The 21,943-nt window shown below is 40.1% G+C and overlaps 2 long non-coding RNA genes across 3 annotated transcripts in view; one reads left to right on the top strand and one right to left on the bottom strand.

The window, feature by feature from the left end:
• Positions 1 to 8,300, bottom strand: part of LOC140487909 (uncharacterized) — a 105,203-nt gene extending 96,903 nt beyond the window's left edge. For both annotated transcript variants that reach the window (XR_011962964.1, XR_011962963.1), the window contains exon 1: positions 8,221 to 8,300. This is a non-coding gene — a long non-coding RNA (uncharacterized lncRNA). The remainder of the gene's footprint in view (positions 1 to 8,220) is intronic.
• The window catches only part of LOC140487912 (uncharacterized), a 199,511-nt gene that overhangs the window by 162,804 nt on the left and 14,764 nt on the right, over positions 1 to 21,943 (top strand). The window lies entirely within an intron of this gene.

Below are 21,943 nucleotides of genomic sequence, written 5' to 3'. Positions count from 1 at the left end.
TGCTCAGTTAGTTGTAATAATGTTAATTGACAAATAATACTTTTATTCAACACTAATGTATTTCTATTTTGCAGGAAGCCAATGTATCAACAAATTCCTAGAGTGTGGAAGCAGGCTATTCAGTCCATTGAGTCCGCACTGACCCGCTAAAGAGCATCCCGCTCCCCTACCCTATCCCTATAACGCCGCATTTCCTATGGTTAATCCACCCAGCCCACAAATCCCTGGACACTTGGGCAATTGAGCATAGCCAATCCACACTAACCTGTACATCCCTGGACTCTATGGTGCAATTTTGCATGGCCAATCCACCTGAACCAGTACATCCCTGGACACTCGGCGCATTTAACATAGCCAATCCATCCTAGCCTGCATATCTCTGGACACTATGGGGCAAAGTTTGGGAGAAGATTTGTAGCTCGGGTGCTCGTTGATGTGGTTCTGTTCGCCGAGCTGGGAATTAGTCTTGCAAACGTTTCGTCCCCTGTCTAGGTGACATCCTCAGTGCTTGGGAGCCTCCTGTGAAGCGCTTCTGTGCTGTTTCTTCCGGCATTTATAGTGGCCTGTCTCTGCCGCTTTCGGTTGTCAGTTCGAGCTGTCCGCTGTAGTGGCCGGTATATTGGGTCCAGGTCGATGTGTTTGTTGATAGAGTCTGTGGATGAGTGCCATGCCTCTAGGAATTCCCTGGCTGTTCTCTGTTTGGCTTGCCCTATAATGGTAGTGTTGTCCCAGTGTAATAATTAAAAACACAGAAATAGCGAACACACACCAGATCATCAACGCCACACTCACAGGAATCCGATTCACTAGAGAGGAAGAAAAGGACAACCAACTCCCATTCCTGGACGTGATGGTACAGAGAACACCGAACGGAGAATTCACCACAAAGGTTTACAGGAAAGCCACACATCCCTGGACACTATGGTGCAATTTAGCATGGCCAATCCATCTGAACCAGTACATCCCTGGACACTCGGCGCAATTTAACATAGCCAATCCACCCTAACCTGTACATCACCGGACACTATGGGGCAATTTAGCATGGCCAATCCACCTTAACCTGTACATCCCTAGACAATCGGGGCAATTTAACATAGTCAATCCACCCTAATGTGTACATCCCTGGACACTATGGGGCTATTTAGCACAGCCAATTCACACTAATGTGTACATCCCTGGACACTATGGGGCTATGTAGCAAAGCCAATCCACCCTAACTGTATATCCCTGGACACTTTGGGGCAATTAGCATAGCCAATCCACTCTAACCTGTACATCCCTGAACACTCGGGGCAATTTAACATACCAATCCATCCTAGCCTGCACATCCCTGGACACTATAGGGCAATTTAGCCTAGACAATCCACCCTAACCTTACATCCCTGGACTCTTGGGGTCAATTTAGCATAGCAAATCTATCCTAGCCTGTACATCCCCGGACACTTGGGTCAATTTAGCATAGCCAATCCACCCTAACCTGCACATCTTTGGATGCAGGAGGATACCGGAGTAGACATGGGAGGCTGTGCAAACCCCCCCATAGATAGTCACCCGAGACTGCAACCAAACCCAGGTCCCTGGTGGTGTGAGGCAGCAGTGCTAACCACTGAGTCACCATGCTGCCCTAACTTGAGAACTTGACCAGGCTTTTTTGAGTTAAAGAATGTAAGTCTAGTAGCTACTAAGAAGCAAGGACGGATGAGGAAACACACATACACACAGATTAGAAATGTGGTGAGTCCAAAATGTAAAAGTAAGAGGAAAGGAATATAAAAACCAGTCTTTAGACTATCTGTGAAAAATAGATTATGAAAGATTGCAGCTGTAAAGATAGAAGATTCGGTTGTGCTGACTTTGATAGCTGAGAGGTGATTTGGAGATTTTTGGTTCTGCAGTTAGTTGAAAGGAGTTTGCCCAATTTCCATCAACCATGGCATTGTTGACTTGCCTTCTTTTCAGCAACTGGGAGAGACCACCATTCTAGCAGCCTTGGCATGGGTGTTTAGAGTGTTTATGTAAGCATATTGGACTGTCACTTTAAGACTCTGATCATGAGATGCAGTGATGATGTCTTTGGCCATTTTGGAGGGGATCAGCTCAGCTTAGCTTTGCAGAATGAACACCTCTTATTATAAAACTCCGGCTGTTAAAGACTTTAGTAACCTATACATTATGAAATGTAACACAAGAAGAAAATTGGATCAAATCTGCTTTGAGATTTATTGGCCAGTCCATGGATCCATTGACAAAAATATTGCGGTCCTCATTATAGATTTTAAAGATGTTTTGAAAAGCAAACTGAAAAGATGCCACTACTGCACCAAAACAGATACAGTCAGTAAAAAGCAGAAGAGGTGAACAATGCAGAAGAAGCTCACCACATGCTCCACCCTGAAAAACACTGGAACAAATGCTATAAAGGAAGGAAATGTTTTGAACTAATGGTGTGGTCCCAGAAAGAGAAACAGCCAGCCTCAGCAATGCCTTATTGTAAATGGAATGAAACAAGACAGGGCTAAAAGTTTCATGGTACATGGTGCTACACAGGGCCTGCCCGTATTAAAAGAAATGGTGGGAAATCTTTGCTCTGTGGGATGTATGATGAAAATGGAAAGAGCTGGAACTCCTACAGAAAGAGATTTCTTTGCTCAAGCCAACAAAATCGAAGCAGATATCGTCATTCCTGTCTTCCTAAGTATTTATGATAAACTTTGAGCTTCCCGAAAGATCTGGGACATTCAGAGAAGTCAGGTTCCAAAACTTATGGAGAAATAGTAGGAACCTAGAGAATCATTTTTCACCAAAACCGTTGGTAATTGCTAAAAGGTTCAGATTCCACAAATGCAACCTTTTTGATGGTGAATCTATCTCTGAGTTTGTAGCAATTTTAAAGAAGTTGGCAGAATTTGGAGACAACTTGAGTGATGCTATCAGAGATTTAAGATACAAAGAAATCCGGAAGAGATTACTAATGGAAAGGAACTCTAGAATGAAAGAAAGCGTTGGAAAAAACATTTTTGGTGGAACAACAAGCTAAGGAAGCTCAAGAGCTAAGCTCAAGCATGAGAAATCACAAAATGGTGGCTAAGAGAGCCCACAAAATGGCGCCTGAGAGATGAGCACCAACACAGATTCAAATTGCCATTGATGTGGAAAAAATGCAGAGGCAAATTGCTGGTATAAAGAAGCTGTATTTATGAATGGTGGCAAAAAAGGCCACATTAAATGGGCCTTGATGATGAAACATGAGCAACACATAGCAACAGTACAGAAACTGAGGAGTAGGGAGAAAATCTACAGTCTGGCCATTGCTGACAGCACCAACCAATACCCCTACTGAATAGCAATCCAAGAGGAATGGCGATGGACTCTACAGTGATAGTTTTATTGCTATCTAAAAGTGTCTACCAAAAGCAACTGAGTCACATTGCATGGCAACCTTCAAAAATTGTACTAAGAATGGACATAGGCAAAGTGGTACCTTTAAAGGGTCATATCAATGTAGATGTTCAGTTATACAGTCAGTCTGAAGATTCATCATTACATGTTCTTGAAGGAAATCTTCCAGTTTTATTGGCAAGAATGTTCTTTGGAGGAAAACAAACACAACTGGGCTGAAGTAGTCAAAAAATGTCGAACTGGAAAAGCACAGCCAGTCAGGCAGCACTTGAAGAGCAGGAGAAACAACGTTTCGGGCATAAGCCCTTCATCAGGAATTTGGGGAGGGGGGTTGGGTGATGTTTGCCAAGGAGAAAAATGGAAGGGGCTGAGGCTGGGAAGATAGCTAGCAACACGATAGGTAGATGGAGGTGAGGGTGATCTGATAGTTTGGAGTAAAGGGTGGAGCGGATAGCTGGGAAGGAAGATGGACAGGTAGTGTGGTGCCAAGTAGGGGGAAGGGAATGAGGAAACTGGTGAAATCGAAATTGATTCTGTGTGATTAGAGGGTCCCAAGGTGTCCTTTCTTCAGGTGTCAGGGGGCTAGGATTTAGCAGTGGAGGAGGCCCAGGACTTGCATATCCTTGGCTGAGCGAGTGCAGGAGGATCTGAAGTGGTCATCCACTGGGCAATAGGGTTGTTTAGTGCATGTGTCCTGGAGGTGCTCTTTGAAACGTTCCTCAAGATGGTGTCCTGTCTGCCTGTGTACATCGCTTGTCAAATTCTGAGAGTGATCTACCACAAATTTTAAACAAGTATGCCATTGTTTTCAATGGGGATCTGGAAAGCATGGAAAAGATCTCTGCCAAATTGAAAATCAGGGATGAGGATTAGGCAAAATGTTATAAACCTAGATCAGTGTCTTATGCAGTCAGATCAAAGGTCAAAGCAGAAATCAAACCAAACAAGAAATATGAATTGAAACAGGATGGTACTTTACTGAGCCTAATAATCAATCTACTTGAGAAGATCAACAGTGAGCACTACACTTAAGACATTGGAACCAAAAAACTAGTGCTTCTTTGAAAGTTGATTCCCTTATGGTACTTTTCAAATAACTGCTTCAGAACAAGGAAGCTGATGAAAGTAGTGCCACGACTCTGTGCTGTGAATTTACTAAGCCTGACACTCCCTCTTAGCAGAGAAAGGGGACTTGATGCTTCATCACAATGACAAATACGAAGTCAGCAGGTGGGTTCTATTGCTGAACTGTTGATCTGCAATCTGAAATGAGAAGATGCAGGAGAATATATCTGTCATTCAGAAGACCAACAGACCACAGCTTCCCTAAAAGGCCAGTCGTCTTCATGAAATCCTCATGATTGGAGAAGAGTGAGGAAAGATCAACCTGGAGTGTGAAGTATCGAAGCCCAATCCTATCTGGATCTTCTACAGATTGATCATTACCTGTACTTCATATGTGGAACCCTCACATGTCAACCCAGAGCCCCAATTGATCTTCACATTATTTTCTATCTGAATTCTGCTTCTAAAGATTTGTCTATTTCACTCCTTTTAATATATTGATTACTCCATTCCACTGAAAACCTTTCAGTTGATAGGGTATATTCTTAAAATTCTTCATTTCATGTTTATCTATGATCATCCAGATTGGTTGTATTTTGTCCAATTTCAAACTGTTGTACCCTAGCAATTTCTCACAATCTTTTTGACAATTCACATGCCTTTTTACAAATTGTGAGAGGGTAAATGCAAGAGAAGTAATTATTGATGTTGGATATTAGAAATGAAAACAGAAAATTCCCTGGGTTCCCTGTTCAAAACTCTATCAACCCCCATCCCCCACCAATTAACTCAATGTGTTGGAAACCTCTGTGGAGAGAGAAAAACTGAAGCAATATTTTAAGTTGATGACTTTTCATTGGAATTGGAAAATGTTAAGAGATTAACAGCTCTTAAGGAAATAAAAACTCCAATGAAAAGAGGGGCACGTGGAGAACAAAAGGAAACTGCTTGGGTTAGCACAGAGGGCAGGACTAAACCAATGAAGGTGCAAAGCAAATTGGATAAATAAAATACAGGTGGTTCTCCTATAATGCTGTAGTTGAAAAATCTTGCTTGATAGAAAATTGTTTAACAGAAATAATGAGGCCTATGGGAAAAGTGGGTTTGGGGCAAACCAGTGAAAAATATCACTCACAATAGCTCAAAAATCACCCAAAAGTGTAATGCAAAATTTGGCATAGCCTGAACGAAGTTTGAAATCATATTTGTTCATGAAACAAAAGTAAATTTAACACAGTACATTTAAAAAATGTAAGAAAGCTGCTCTCTGTACAGTATCTCTCACAGAAAACTGCTCTGTCAACAGAAGACATGAAAACTGTCACAACATTGTGCATTGTTCAAAGTTTGGGAGAAGATTTGTAGCTCGGGTGCTCATTGTTGTGGTTCTGTTCGCCGAGCTGGGAATTTGTGTTACAGACGTTTCGTCCCCTGTCTAGGTGACATCCTCAGTGCTTGGGAGCCTCCTGTGAAGCGCTTCAGTGATGTTTCCTCCAGCATTTGTAGTGGTTTGTATCTGCCGCTCCCAGTTGTCAGTTCCAGCTGTCCACTGCAGTGGCCGGTATATTGGGTCCAGGTCGATGTGCTTATTGATTGAATCTGTGGATGAGAACATCGACCTGGACCCAATATACCGGCCACTGCAGCGGACAGCTGGAACTGACAACCGGGAGCGGCAGATACAAAGCAGTATAAATGCTGGAGGAAACATCACAGAAGCGCCTCACAGGAGGCTCCCAAGCACTGAGGATGTCACCTAGACAGGGGACGAAACGTCTGCAACACAAATTCCCAGCTCGGCGAACAGAACCACAACATTGTGCATTATGCACAGAACGGCACGGGGATTTCGGCACTCGTGCAGAGTGAAGCACGTGATACTAAGCCCACTGTAATTATGCTACTGCGAATGGTGGTGCATGTTCTCAAAAATATTTCCCCTAATTCTTCAGGGATGTTATATCCAAATCGCGCTGACGAAACGCACATTATCCCAGAACTACCTGTAAGAGGAGAGATGTCAGCAAAGATGAGCAGATGGGAAGAGAAATTGAGACCGAACCAGAAGGAGAGAGGGTGAGGTCAAGAACAGCAACAGAAAAGGACAGAGACAGATATGAGTGGCTGCATGCCCAGGCTTTGTGAAATTACTGGAAAGCACATTAGTTCACTTCAAAGTCTGATGCAGTGCATTGTGTTACATTGTGTTTGCCTCTGTATAAATGGATCGTACAGAGATGGCAATGGAAAATGAAATTTGTTTTACTCAAAAGTCAAGTCTGCAGGCCTGATAACTAAGCTAGGTTAAGAAATTAATCTCCTTTTGAAATTGACTCACGATCCACGTCTATAACATGCGTTTTCTTTCTCTTTTCCTTTTCTCCATGTCCCCAGAAATGAGGAGAATGAGAGATTAGAGATAAGTGAACTTGTAGCAGAAATAAATTTTATAATTTTTCTCTGTTTCCCATCTTTTGTTTATCCTTTCCTGAAAACAGTGAGCTCTACTGAGTTGAATCTCATGGAGTCAGATGCTGTGTGATCATCCTTCACACTTATATGTGAAGAATTGGAACAATTCTATATTCCGAGACTCCCAGGAAGCACAGTTCGGAAAATTATGGGCATGTGTGTGATTTTCCGTAAAGGGCTGTGCGCCTGCAAACTGGTCATTAGCAGTGAATGCCAAAGCTAATGTCATGACACTGAAGTGAAATCTAACAACGTTACTAATGCTCTGAATGTGATCAGCTAATTCAGAGAAGACCAAGGACTTTCCTGATCCCTTGCCTGCTTGGTCATCAGAATGTGAGATAGATACTGCAACACTATAATCCACATTATCATACTGGAATGATGGCATATACAATAATTCTGCATGCCCCTACCTTCACACCATAGATAAAATATTTGATAACTACCAGTAGAAAAGCATATTTTTCATACATGCATTTCTTGTGCAAATTAAACCAGATTGCACACCACATTCCATGAAATGGACAATTCAAAAAAATTGACAAGGGAATGCGAGTGCAAGTGTTGCAGTGCCTTATTTCTGTGACTTTGCAGTATTAATGTAAACAGGTGCTCAGCCAAGGAAAACTGTTTGGTGAAGAGGTGGATTGAGTGGCACCATGATCTCTCTCTGAAAGCTTTATGATGTTAACAGACAGAATATATGGTGTGAAATATATTATGGAAACAAGTTATGTAACAGAACAAAGAACTGCAGATGCTGGAAATCTGAATCAAAAACACAAACCATCTCTTTGCCAGATTTGAAACAGCAACTCTGCTTTCTTCCTAGATGCTACTAGACCTGCTGAGCTTTGCATGCAATTTCTGCTTTTGTTTCAGAAACTTTTGGAATCCTGTATTTCTTATGCTATTTTAGCTAGTCCAAGAAGCCCTATATTAAATCATAGAATCACAGAATCGCTAAGGTGTGGATGTAGGAACATTAAATCATAGACTCATTGAATCCCTACAGTGTGAAGATAGGCCATTCAGCCTATCAAGTTCATACTGACCCTCAAAAGGGCCCCCTACCCAGACCCAGCCCCCTAACCTAACCCAATAACCCTGCATTTCCCAAGGCTAACCCACCTGGACTGCACATCCCTGGACACGATGGCCAACATAGCATGGTCAATCCACCTACCCTGCACATCTTTCTATCTGTTTAAATGGAGTGTGTATGCATACAGTTTCAATTAGAAAGGGAGAGAGCCTGTGGCAGAACTGTAGTGTCCCTACCTCTGATTCGTGAGATCCAAGTTCAAATTTCACCTGCTCCAGAGGTGAAACATCCCTGAAGAAAGTGTTTGAAAATATCTAGATTAAAAAGGAGGGAAAAAAAATCATTGTTCTTAGGTTGTGGGCTGCTCCAATGAATGGCAAGATAAAGAATTTACTTGCAGTAATGTTAATCCTATTAATAAGCAAGGACTTGTGCTGAAAGTACCTACAGTTCAACAGATTGAACAGTCAACCATCCTCTCAATGCTTATTAAAAGTGAGCTTGGCTGCATTTTCATTTGCTGTGCATGTTTGTAGAAAAAAAAACATTTTCAGACGTATTTTTACAATGAGGACATGGCCACCATGGAAGAAAATGAAAAATATAAAGCAATATTTAGAATGGTTAAAAAAAAATGACCTGACCTTTGCTCCATTTGCACCATTTTACTGCTCACCTTTTCTCCCAACATGAAGAACCTCATTATCCCACCTAAAAATCACTAAGCTTCCTGATTAAATGACTCACTCCCCCAGTCTTTCCCTGATTGATTACCCACACTTTCTTAACCAAAGAATTAAACACTCACAAACCTTAATTAGGATAAAGTCTGGAGTGATAAATTTAAGTTTACATGAAGTTATTCAATACAGAGGTTAAATTACAGGATAAAGTAGTACCGATTTATGGCTTTCATTTAAATTACTGCATTAGTTTTATTAAGCATTTTGAAAACTTTGCATTTAGTCCAAATTGGGTTGACTATTTTTTTAAATCACTGGCAACAACTTTTGCTCATTCACTTTAGCAGTAAAGGCACTCTGTCATAGCTGAGTTAATCTTGAAAGATAATATTGATTCAGACAGTGCTGGTTCCACGGTCTCTCAGCAGTGCAGTCCATCCTCGATCAATACGTGACTGAAAGGATGTATATTTCACAGGTACAGTCCTCCATTCCTTGCCGCCATCTGTCACACACCTTTCAATAACTTAATAGACCTAATGTGTGAAAATTGATTTGGTGGGTGAATGTGAACTTCCAATGATTTACACCCTATTTTGTATTGATAAGATTCAATTGATTTCAACAAGTAATAAAATATTTAGGTAAATCTCACTGGTGCCTTTAAAACACTGTCAGCACAAGCTGAGCACATCGGAAATTGGAGTGATTAAGAAAAAGATTTTTGAAGCAGAAACAAATGCACAGTGAAATGGCAGCACACAAACTTGCCAGATTTGCACAATTTTAATTGTATCATCCACCTTTCAAAGCTCTGAATCGATTTTGATGTTCTGTACCTTGTTGTGAAATAAAACATACCCACTAACTGTTAAAGTATGCAATCTGGGGAGAAACTTGACTTTTATTTTTGATAAATAATTTGAATACTGTCTTATTAGGGATCTTGGAAAAAAATTGCAAACATTCAGAATGAATGAGGGAGTGTCTTCCTCAGTGGCTCAGTGGCCAGCACTGCTGCCTCACAGCACCAGAGTCCCAGGTTCGATTCCAGCCTCGGGTGACTGTCTGTGTGGAGTTTGCACATTCTCCCCGTGTCTGCGTGGGTTTCCTCTGGGTGCTCCAGATTTCTCCCACAGTCCAAAGGGGTGCAGTTTAGGTGAATTGGCCATGACAAATTGCCCATAGTGCTAGGTGCATTAGTCAGAGGGAAATTGATCTGGGTGGCTTGCTTTTCAGAGGGTCAGTGTGGACTAGTTGGGCCAAAGGGCCTGTTTCCACACTGTAGGGAATCTAATCCTTCTTTACAATTGTCTTTTGAATGTGTGGCTGCTTGTAAAACAAAATCCTTCATAAGATAGGAGAAAGTGTGGACTGCACATGCTGGAGATCAAAGTCGAAGAATGTGGTGCTAGAAAAGCACAGCTGGTCAGGCAGCATCCAAAGAGCAGGAGAGTCGACTTTTCGGGCATAAGCCCTTCATCAGGAATGAAGGACTTAGATCCAAAACATCGACTCTCCTGCTCCTCGGATACTGCCTGACTGGCTGTGCTTTTCCAGCACCACACTCATCGACTTCTTCATAAGATACTTTCATTGGTTAAGATTGGAAGTTTCCGTACAGAATGAAACACAAGGATTATCTCAGTCATACAAAATTAATATGGGCTACTGAAGTTGAAATACTGACAGTATGCACTTAAATAACATCTTTTAACACAACAAATGAACTCAAGTCGTTTTAGAAAAAGACGAGTAGAAACTGTTGGGGAAGATTAAATGGAGAGTCAGGTTGTTTAGCACAGATGAAGCAGAAGAGGGTTATACTAACTTTGCATAGTATTAATATGCTTTATTACTTCTTTGGAATTTTTAAACCAATGGCAGAGATACAGCTCTTCTCACAAGTTCTGCCATGCAGATTAACAAAAGGACCAGTATGTACTCTTGTAATAATGAGCTTTAGTAATAACTTGGTTTCAGAGGAAAGAAAAATTGCAGCTTTAACTAAATATTGAGCCGCAGTGTGCAGAACAGACTCAACCACAGCAGGTCTGTTACATTTTTCATTGCAATAGCTCAGGCCAGATACATCAAATCTGCCTAACTGTTCACTGACTGGCGGCTGTGGATTGAATAACCTCTGAATAAGGCCCATTTAGTACTTAGCTCATTGATTGCAGCTGATCTAATTAGACCAAAGGTTTCGGAAGATGACTATGCAAATACGCTTGCAAATTCAGAGCAAGAAATTTAATCAGAATCTTGCTCTAATTCAGCAGATAGGGGAACTTCAGAATACTTGAGCAGCGATGATTTTAGAAGTGTTGGAGGAGGAAACCACAGTAGTTAGTACTGCTGCCTCACAGCGCCAGAGACCTGGGTTCAATTCCCACCTCAGGCAACCGTCTGTGTGGAGTTTGCACATGCTCCCCGTGTCTGTGTGGGTTTCCTCTGGGTGCTCTGGTTTCCTCCCACAGTCCAAAAATGTGCAGGTTAGGTGAATTGGCCACGCTAAATTGCCCGTAGTGTTAGATGAAGGGGTAAATGTAGGGGAAAGTGTCTGGGTGGGGTGCGCTTCGGCGGGTCGATGTGGACTTGTTGGGCCGAAGGGCCTGTTTCCACACTGCAAGTAATCTAATCTAACCTATAGAAATTGATGACTGTAGAAGTCATGTGGAGCAGCCTTAATTTGTGAAATACGACTTGAACAAACCATGGTCTACAAAGGCTATTTTCTGCCCTGAGCCAAGAGTGCATTTGCACATGCCTTCCAACATAGTTTGATTGCAAACATGAACTTCAGTAGCACAGCCAATCATTCAGACCCTTGACCCTGTTCTGCTATATATGTCGATGATGACTAAATGGTGCCTAAAATCTACATCTCTCAGCCCTCTCACCCAACATAAACCTTGTGTTTTTTAATTTTCAACTCCCCAAGCCTCTAGGTCTTTTTAAAGTCAGTGGGTTCCTATCTCCAGAATCTCTGTATGAGCTGACATCAAGCCTGAATGACCAAAGTTTAATCTTAAAGTTATGCTCCATTGTTCTGGACTGCTGATCCCACTCTCCCCAGCACCATCACTACTACTTTGGAGGAAACAATTTTTTTTATTCATTCGCAGGATGACAACATCGCAGGCTAGGCTAGCATTTATTGCCCAGAGGGCAGTTATGAGTCAACCACATTGCTGTGGGTCTGTAGTCACATGTAGGCCAGACCAGGTAAGGATGTTAATTTCCTTCCCTAAAGGAATTAGTGAACCAGATGGGTTTTTTACCCAACAATTGACTCTTAATTCCAGAGTTTTACTGAATTCAAATTCTACCTTCTGCCATTGCAGGATTCAAACCTGAGTCCCAAGAACATTACCTGGGTCTCTGGACTAAAGGCCTAGTGATAATACGACAAGGCCATTGCCTCCCCAGTGGGGAAGTGGAATATCCCAGAAGGATATTCTGCTTCTACTGGTTGGTATGTCAGTACAATTTCAAGATTGTCAGCAAGACAGGTGTGAGTGAGATAAGGAGAAATGTCGTTATTCAAATTCTCTCTATTAAACCCCATAAAATCCTTTAAATTGTCTTAAACGTTTCAAATAAACCACCCCATTATCTTTTGAACTCAAGCGAATACAAGCCTAGTCTTTACAACCTGGGACTGTATGGGAGCAGTGGTAGTTTCCCTTCCTTTGATCCAGGAAGCCTGGGTTTAAATACCATCTGGTCAAGAGGTGTGTCAAAACACATCTAAACAGGTTGTTTAAAAACATATAGTCTCTGCAACCTTTCCTCATATTTTGACATTTTCATTCTGTTACAATTCTGGTAATTGTTCATCTCTTTGTTTTCTCTTAGTTCATAATTAAACTCTTCTGGTTTCACTGGCAAAGTTTCATTAGATCGATAACATTCTGTTACATTGGTAAAGCAGCATACAAGAACACAGCAAGGTATTGGGGCAGGGATCTGGGTGGGTGAGCAAGGGATGAGAGGGTGGAGGAGTAAGACCTCATCCAATCAGCAAACAATTGTCTCTTAGAATTAGAGAAAGGTTATTCAATCTTCCATATCTGTACTGGCTCTTTGGGAAAGCTATACTGAACAATTTTGACAGGGTAACAAAGGATATTCCGTTTCCACTGGTTGTTATGTCAGGAAGTACAGAGTCACAATTTCCAGACCGTCAGCAAGAGACCTACAAGCGAGATAAGGAGAAACTTCTTTACTCAGAGAGTTGTTAGGATGTGGAGTGTGCTCCCTGGGAAACTGGTGGAGGTGGATTCCAGTGGAGGTTTCGGATGAGAGCCAGATATATATATATGAAAGTGATGAATTTAGAGGGCTATGGAGAGTGGGACTAGCTGGATAGCTCTTTCAAGAATCAGTACAGACACGAGGTTTTGAATCGCCTCCTTCTATATTGCAACATTCCTTGATTTAATATCTTCCATTCACCTGTTTGTCCCCTAGCACTGCATGTTTCATGATTTGATCCACTTTCCTTTTGAACTTCCACTGCCCCATTCAACATTGCAGTCCAGATTCAACAACCATATAAAAAGTTCTCCCCTCACCTTAATTACTTTCTTAATTAATTATTTTCAATCTTAGCTCTTTGGTTACCAATCTTCTCTTCATGGAAATGTTTTCTTCTTATTCACTCTATCAAAATTCCAACTACTTTGGAAATGCTTCTACCTGCTGATCATGGGTCAATAGTGATTGACCCTATGGTACAGGCAACAATGACATTGCCATCTGTGTAACTGAGCCATTCAGGCCACAGAGCCCCATTACAATGGTGGGAAAATGGGAGAAAACCAACTCACATCTGCACCATTAGGAGGGGAGAATAAAGAAGTAAAACTCATTAAATTCAACAATTACTAAAAGTACTTTGAGTCATAGAATCATACAGCATAGAAACAGGCTTTTTGGACCATTGTTTCTATGCTGACCAATAAACACCAAAAGATACTGATCCAATTTGTCTGCACTTGGTCCATAGCCTACAATGCCTGGCATTTTAACTGCTCATCCAGATACTTCTTAAACATTGTGAGAGTGCTTGCCTCCACCACCCGCTCAGGCAGGATGTTCCACATTTCTGCCAGCCTCTTGGTGAAAAAAAGTTTCCTTAGATCTCCTCTAAACCATTTACTCTTCACTTTAACATATTCCTTCTCATCTCAGGATACGTCAGCCATGGGGAAAAGATTCTCACAAATCTTTCCTTTTTGACAAATCCAGGAATAGAGAGCTTGACTTCCAGTCCACTGCCACAATGAGGCACGACAACAGACATGCAAAAGACGAGATGTTGTTTCCAAGTTTGGTCTACCTCAAAAAAGATCAGATCTACTGAAACTGAGAAAACACTGAAACACAATCAGAACACTTGTGAGTTTACATAATGACCCAGTTTAGCCTGATCTCTGGTGTCAGGGAATCTGAAAGAAAACTATGAAAACAGAGTAAAATTTTGTGGCAAACTTGAGTCACAAATGTCAAAAAGTTCTTTGGTTCAAGTGTTGACCACAGCCTGAGCGACAATAGGATATTTTGAAATAATATCAATAACACCAGGCTGAATTAGCCAGTTATGGATTTTTTCACTTATTTATGGGATGAGGGTGTCATTGGCCAAGCCTGTACTTATTTCACAGACAGCAATTAAAAGTTAACTATATTGCTGTGGGTCTGGAGTCACATGTAGGGCAGGCCAAGTAAGGATGGCAGTTTCCATCCCTAAAGGATATTAGTGAACTAGGTGGGTTTTTCCAACAGTAGATTTGTGGTCCTTATTAGTCTCTTAATTCCAGACTTGATTGCAAATTCCATCATCTGCCATGGTGAGATTAGAACTCAGGCCCCCAGAACATTATCTCAGTCTCAGGATTAATAGTCCAGCGATAATACTGCTGGGCCATCAGCTCAACATTTTGGTAACCATCCAATGGGGAGATGCAACTACAATTCTGGTGCTTAGTTATCAAAAATGTACTGATGCTTAAACCTTGGATCACAAACATAGAATGACCATAGCTGAAAACAAAGACATATTTGTTGACTTTGATAAATTTACTCTGATTAATGGAACTGTTGCCATGCATCCATTAATGCTAATTATAGCCAGTACCAGACTCTGTTTAAACCTTATTTGAACAAATACACTAACAATACAAATTTAGAAATCATACTAAACTTATATTGTCTGCTCTGAGCTAAGATATCCCTCATTGTACAAAGAATAATAATTGCAAGGAATCATTCCTTAACTAGAAAGATTTGCTTCTGGAACACTAATGTCTACTTATCCTTTCCTCTATTGAAGATTTCTCGACAATGTTTGACATTTCCTAGAGAGTCAGCAGCAATAGAGTCATGTGGGGTTGGAGGGCTCAAGTTTGTATACTATGTACATTGGCTTTGTGAATGTGCTTTAATAAGTACGGAAAGCCTGCGACAGCAACTAGTTGTCATCTGGCAAAATGAATCGTCCATTCAGCATGTCTTAAGTAATCGGAACACTGAAGGAAACATAGCATAGTAAAACGCAAAGATGCTGAATGATTAAATATTTAGTTACATACAGAGTCACACTCTCTATTCCTGAATCAAGTTCTTTTTTTTCTCCATTACTATTGCACATTAAATTTGCACTCAACAATGGTACTGCTCGTGACACATGTTATTCCACCTGACTATTCACAGCATTTTCCAAGATAATGACAGTCAATGTCTGATCTATTCAAAATAATCTCAAGTTTGTACCAATGTTTGCCTTAATTATCAAGAAAACCAGTGGGTCAGCTGAAATTGTGAAGCTGAAATTGTCAGCTCTTCTTTGTTACCTATTTCACTGTTATAAACCATGCAAAAGAGCCATTACACAAAACTCCAAAATCAACACAGAACCACAAGAAACACGCAGGATAGAATCAGGCCATTCAGTTAAACTTGTCCTGACATGTGTTTATTCTCCTTTGGTCAATCTTTATTGAATCCTATCTATTTCTTTCTCTTTCAGTTATAAATCCAGCATCTCCTTAAAGGTATCTGAATGAACTTGAAGGTGCATTATTTAAAAGAAAGACCCCAGCAATGTTAATGATCATTATAATTAATCATTTGGTAGGAAGGACATTTTGCAGAAAATATTAAGTCTCAGGACTATGCCAAACTCTTATCTCAGCCATTGGTTGTGAAACTAAAACTATGACTCATGGCTCCCTACAAAACATGATTTTATTTTAGACTGGCTCGATGTGTTACAAAATGTCACCCCTTTAAAATTGTTAATGCTGTCACATTGATGTTTAAAAGCAGACCGGATCCAAAATGTTTCCTTGCTTGCAGTCCCTGTGGTGTATGTCACGCCACTTCAATGATGGATTTTGCTTGAACTTTTGAACTGAACGCATTCTAGCAATAAATCCCAAGCCCTCAATTCATCAGCAATCGGAGTTAAAAATGAGTACAACACTAGTGATAGAGAGGTCACAATTTTGTGTTAATAGTAGCTCCATAAATGTTTTAACTCTTCTGATTAATGTAATCTCCAGGCCAGATAGCACGGTTTATGTGAAGCAAAAGATCACAGATATTAGATTTTAACATTGTAAATCACACAGGCTGGTGAAGTAAAAGCTTCATGCTTCAACTGATGGCGGGAAGTAAAGACAGCATTTTCTTTTATAAGCAAGGAAAAAGTGAGTGACTGTAATTAAAGGCTTCTTCTCGACTGCATGAACAGCAGGGTGGTGATTTAAAAATGGATGATTTTAACTACTTCACTGCTATTAAGCAGCAACAAGTCACCAAGCAAGTCAGGTGATAGGAGAGGCATCTCAAACTACTATATTGCATTAAAACATGAGTGTCGCAGTTCAGTCGAAGACAGAGTTCCCAAGATTATTTGCAGTCATCAAACAGAGGTGGCTTTGTTGGCTCAGGCCCGTTCACAGAGTCAAAGCGACCCGAAGCATACGGAAGATTTTCTGTGTGGTGAGGTAACTAGAGATAAATGACCAGTAGGATGCTGAAAGGATGTTTGCAAGAGAGACCTTCGGCCAGCAGAAGATACAACACCTTCAAGAGTGCAGCAGGAAAGCAGGATAATCGGAGCCTGTTTAAATCATGTAAACATATCCAAAGTATTGTTACTTGTTGTTACTTACTAAGCATCGACTATCGCTCAGAGACATTTCGCTGGCAACAGAGGAAAATGACGACACCTCGATGGGCTAGCCTGCACTGCCACAATGAACAGAGGCTTGGCAAAGTTCAGGCAACAGCACACAATGATTGGGCCCAGGATCAGGCTCTTCAGCCTTCAGCAAGGGGGTGTCATATGAAGAAGATGCCATTGAAATAGATTGGTTTGTGCACGTCCATCCTCTTTTACTGACGGAAAGATGTAAGCACCAGGTTACTGCACTGAATATACCAGTCCAAGAAAAGAGAATGGTTTACAGCTGTTTGAATGAGGACCAGTATAAATAAAGCCGTTATCCATACCCAAAGTATCTAATCCTCCCCACATAACGAGTTCAGGTTCTGATTTCATGACATTGTAAAAGTTAAAACTCCAAAGGTCAACATGTGACTGAAGTCTGGCCAGTGGGGTGTTTTCAAACAGTCATTAATCAAAAGGCGATGTTTATGTGTTCCAGAAATTCTCCAAACTCCCTGGTGCTCTCACAGACAGAATTGTCTACATGCAGTTCAGGCCATAATGCAAGTTTCCTAATTGCACACGATTTTACAGTTTACTGCACTGACACCGCTAAAGGAAGCACTACTTTCTAGACTGGGTTATAAACAGATTAGTAGTGCACCAATGCAATCTTTACGAGAACAGAAGTCTCAGATTTTTGTTCAGCTGGTCATTATTTGTGTGTCTATCACGGGGTCCATGCGTATCATAATCATGCTTAGTGAACTCTGACCAAATTCCCCTTTCTGCTATTTTAAGAAAGAGGTAACTTCTAGATTTTGAAGAAAGAGCACTTTCACCGACATGAGAAAGGGAGGAATTCATATCTGTTCTGAAAGCGCCCTAGCCTATTTAGTTTTGTTAAATAAATTAAACTTCCCCTTTCAAACTTGTCAGTTTGCACAAGAAAACAAACATGTTTTCGGATTTTAAGCGGTGTCACTCTGCACCACAGGAAAAATTAGGATAGCTTTATGGTTGTCCGGAATTTAGAAAAGACAGAAAGAGTTCTCCTGGCTCCACATGTTCCTTTAACAGGGTTTTAATGTTTAGCTTTCAGAACGGATCATTCACTGTGTTCAGTGTTAGCAATCAAAATTATTTGCATGACTTCTAGGCTGCAAAGAAAATTCAGTGCTCTTGGTGAACAAACAATTTATTTTTCCAAAGGACCTGCCAGGAAAGAAACAAAATAGCCTGAATCCTGGGAGCCTGTTTGTTTACAGGGGGTCTGAATAAGTAACAACACTTTGGAAATGTTTACATGATTTAAACAGGCTCCAACTATCCTGCTTTCCCTCTGCATTCTTGAAGGTGTTGTATCTTCTGCTGGCTGCAATTCTATTGAGACTCTTTGGTCATCTGGTAACTCAGTCGACAAGCCCTAACCAGGAGAGCTGGCAAGCTGACTGATTGGAGGGAGCATCACTAACTCAAGCAGTCCTCATTTGACATTCACGCATTCCCTTTCCAGCGAGGGTTAGTGTGCCCAAAACCAGAAGCAGGTGTCTTAACTAACTTCTTCCTTCTTCCAAGAACAGGAATAGGTCCAAACCTGTTGCCTTATTACCTGACTCAGTGAGGATGGTGATCAAACTTGAGTTCTTTCAGTTTTGTCAGATTCCTCAACAACTTGGCACTCCTGTTCCTTGGAAGCCAAACTACCTTACTGGCACCCCTATTCCCTACTACACTGTAGTCGTATGCCACAAAACTATTTTCTCTCCCATTTCTATTCCCTCATCCATAAGAGGTACAACTCCCTGTACTCTTCACACTAAACCGCTACCAACTCATCTTCCCTCACTGGCCCTTGTGCAAGCTGACATTGGAAATGTTGTTGTTTCTCTGCTCAGGTACTGTCCCTTCTGTTAAATCATACATTTTATGCTATTCCCCTTCCTACCAGCACCATTTCTCCACCGAAGAGACAAAGAAGTTTCACTTTACTGACTGTTTCGCCAATTGCTCATGAAAATACAATGCCATCCTGTGACCAAACTGAAGTGATGTGTTTAAATACATTACACACAATCTGGAGATACTGTGCAGGTGGTAAAGGAATTGGCATGGCATTGCAAATAAAAGCACATTTGCAAGATGTAGACATAAAGTGAGCATCATACTTTTCAGATGTTTAGAACAATAGGGCCTGTGGCTCGTGTTGTTAAGTTGTACTATGCATTTCTTTTACCCCAAAAAGAAGCAGCATTACTTGCTTCATTTGAATTGCGTTCTCCAGCTCAATGACAAGCCTATTATTTTAACATTTTGAAGTCAGCAATTTGTTGAACATGTCCACTTGGAGTTTTTGGCACTGCCATGGAATATTGGCTGTTCCTTGCTGCAAGTCAGTGTTGTCCCAACTTGAATGTTGAAAATAATTAGAAATGACTTCTAAACCAAACATCAACTATTTACTTGCAGTGTACCTCCTAATATGGTGATTCACAATTGACATGCTGCTGCAGATTGGTCAACTATTCCCTGCAATGCATTTGTCAACACAAATAAATTACTCAAACAGAAATTTTGTTTCAACAGTTTTATTGATGAATGTTCCCCTTCAGTTTACATTGGCACAAAAGGTATTTCTTTCTTACAATTAATCAACTACAAGAAGAATGCTGTGTAGTTCTCTGGGTAGCAGAACCTTAGAATTGTCACCCATACCATCTGCCTGCGTTAAGAATCCATGGCACTAAATCAGCTGAAAGTTCCTACACTGAGACAAGATGATTTTTTTAGGAAAAGGAATTATAAAGGTTATGAAAACAAATAGATAAATGGAACGAAGACGTGACCAGATATAATTTAATGGGGCATGGGCTAAGGGGCTATACTGATAATTTTTAAAAACAGTCTTAATTTCCAAGTGTAGAATTTGAACAACGTTCTAAAAATTAATCGTCATATGACCAGCATGCATCAATCTGCCATCTGCATTTAGTTTTGTTATGGGAAGTCAATTGCTCAAACGATATTCAATTCTCAGCTCTGCTTAGTCAGAGGAACAAAACTTAAATTCAAAATAAAAATTGAAAGAACTGCGGATGCTGTAAATCAGAAACAAAAACAGTAATTGCTGGTAACGTTTAGCAGATCCGGCAGTATCTGAGCTGAGGAAGGGTCACTGGACCTGTAACGTTAACTCTGATTTCTCTGCATAGAGGCTGCAGGACCTGCTGAGCTTTTCAGCAATTTCTGTCTGTATTTCAAAACTTAAATTTGCATGATTTATTTAAATAATTCAATGTGATATCTAAATCATCAGATCATAAGATTACTCAGAATGGGGATTTGGGCTTTTGAGTACTTTATGCCATCGTAATTCACCAATGAATCAAGTTGTGTTAACAGTGAACACAACACACATTTCTGATGTTCAGGTTAAGAGCATGCCCAATGGAGATTGTCTGGAAGTAACAGTTCTGTTCTTTGCAATCACAATGTAACATGTTTTTTTAAAACAAATCAATTAAGGGACTTTTCTTAAATTTTAATCTGCGTCTTAAACGGCCAAAATAATCTAATAGCAAAATGCGATTTTAAAGTATAGTTCCATTTCTAAAATTGGACAATACAAAATGATATTGAAATAATTGATAGAATATAATGTTATTTTTGATTCACTAATCCACTTGATATACCTTTCCGGCATCACTGGCACATGTTTTAAAAGTTACATTAGCTCTTTGTCAACTGGGAATTTTATAAAGGATTCTCTCATTTAATTTCCCAGTGAAAAAAATCCATGGCAATGACAAATTTCATAATGATAAATATCTGCAATGAATTTCTGCCCAAGAAGGAATGTATTTTCATAGTGCTAATCTATTTGTAGAAAGGAGTTGCAACAGGCCACAAAAATATCAAAGAGAACAAGAAGATAGAATCAGAAATAACAGTTATGAGAGGGTGGGATAAACACACGTGCAGTTATGCAAACTCGACACAATTTTCTGGTTCAACTCACTAAATCAAGGAAGCATCTTACTCTAACCTAATTATCAAAGGACTTTTCAGTGTTCACCTTGCAAAAACAACAACTTGCATTTATGTAGTGTATTAAACAAAGTGAGTCAACCTGAAGCAATTCATTGGCCTGTAATCATCAAACTTTGACATTGAAACAAAGGCAGGTGGTTGAAAGCTTAGACAAAGTGGCAAGCTTATTGAAGAAGGAGATGGGAAGAGATGAAGAAAATTCGGTCACAAATATGTTATGAGCAGTTACACAGAAATGATAATTTTGGATTTCATTACATTTTAACTATCCTTCATAAATGATATGGTAGTTAAAAGCAGTGAGTTTCTACATTAATATCCCAGATAACTGAATTACATTCATGTGTTAATTTATAAATAGACATCTTTTCTATTTATAAAAATCAAAAATGATAATAGCCATTTCTATTTTAAATTCATACTACACTAAATTATGAAATTATCTGTATTTTTCTACAACACAGAACCTTTTCACTATAGAGTTTTGACTAGTGAGTTTGGATTCCAGATGATTTTTCGTTAACAAATTCTAAGAAGTAAACATTTTCATATACTAGAATAAAGCTCTGGTAAGCTCTTTCCAGTCTGATGGAACTTGTTCAAAATACTTCAGCTAGAGAACCATAATCAACACTAATCTAAACATGTTTGGCATAAATGAAGGGAATAAGTATGCATCTATTTGTCCATGAGTAAAGAACACTCCAACCCAATGCTTTGCAAAGGGCAATAATCCAATCCCTGATGTTTACCTAGTCCAAGCTTAAAAAAAATTCTCATGTTCTATTAGTCACTTGAACTTTAGAAAACATAATCAAATTATGTTAAGACTTAAAATCCTACTGACCTCAGTGTGGCAGCTTTCTTCATTTATTCTGTAGTTTCCTTTGATTAAATGGGACAATATTTCCTGAAGTAAAGTCACGCAAATTTCAGAAGCATAGTTTTCACAGAATACACAAATATATGTGTGATTTGAGGCAATGGTCAAGAAATTGGACTTGTGACAGAAACCGGCTTGAAGTGAATGAATCATTGGAGCAT

The sequence above is a fragment of the Chiloscyllium punctatum genome, chromosome 17 (genome assembly GCF_047496795.1).
Source record: "Chiloscyllium punctatum isolate Juve2018m chromosome 17, sChiPun1.3, whole genome shotgun sequence".
Lineage (NCBI taxonomy): Eukaryota > Metazoa > Chordata > Chondrichthyes > Orectolobiformes > Hemiscylliidae > Chiloscyllium > Chiloscyllium punctatum.
The sequence above is the reverse complement of the archived record's forward strand: the minus strand, read 5'-3'. Positions and strand labels throughout refer to the sequence as shown.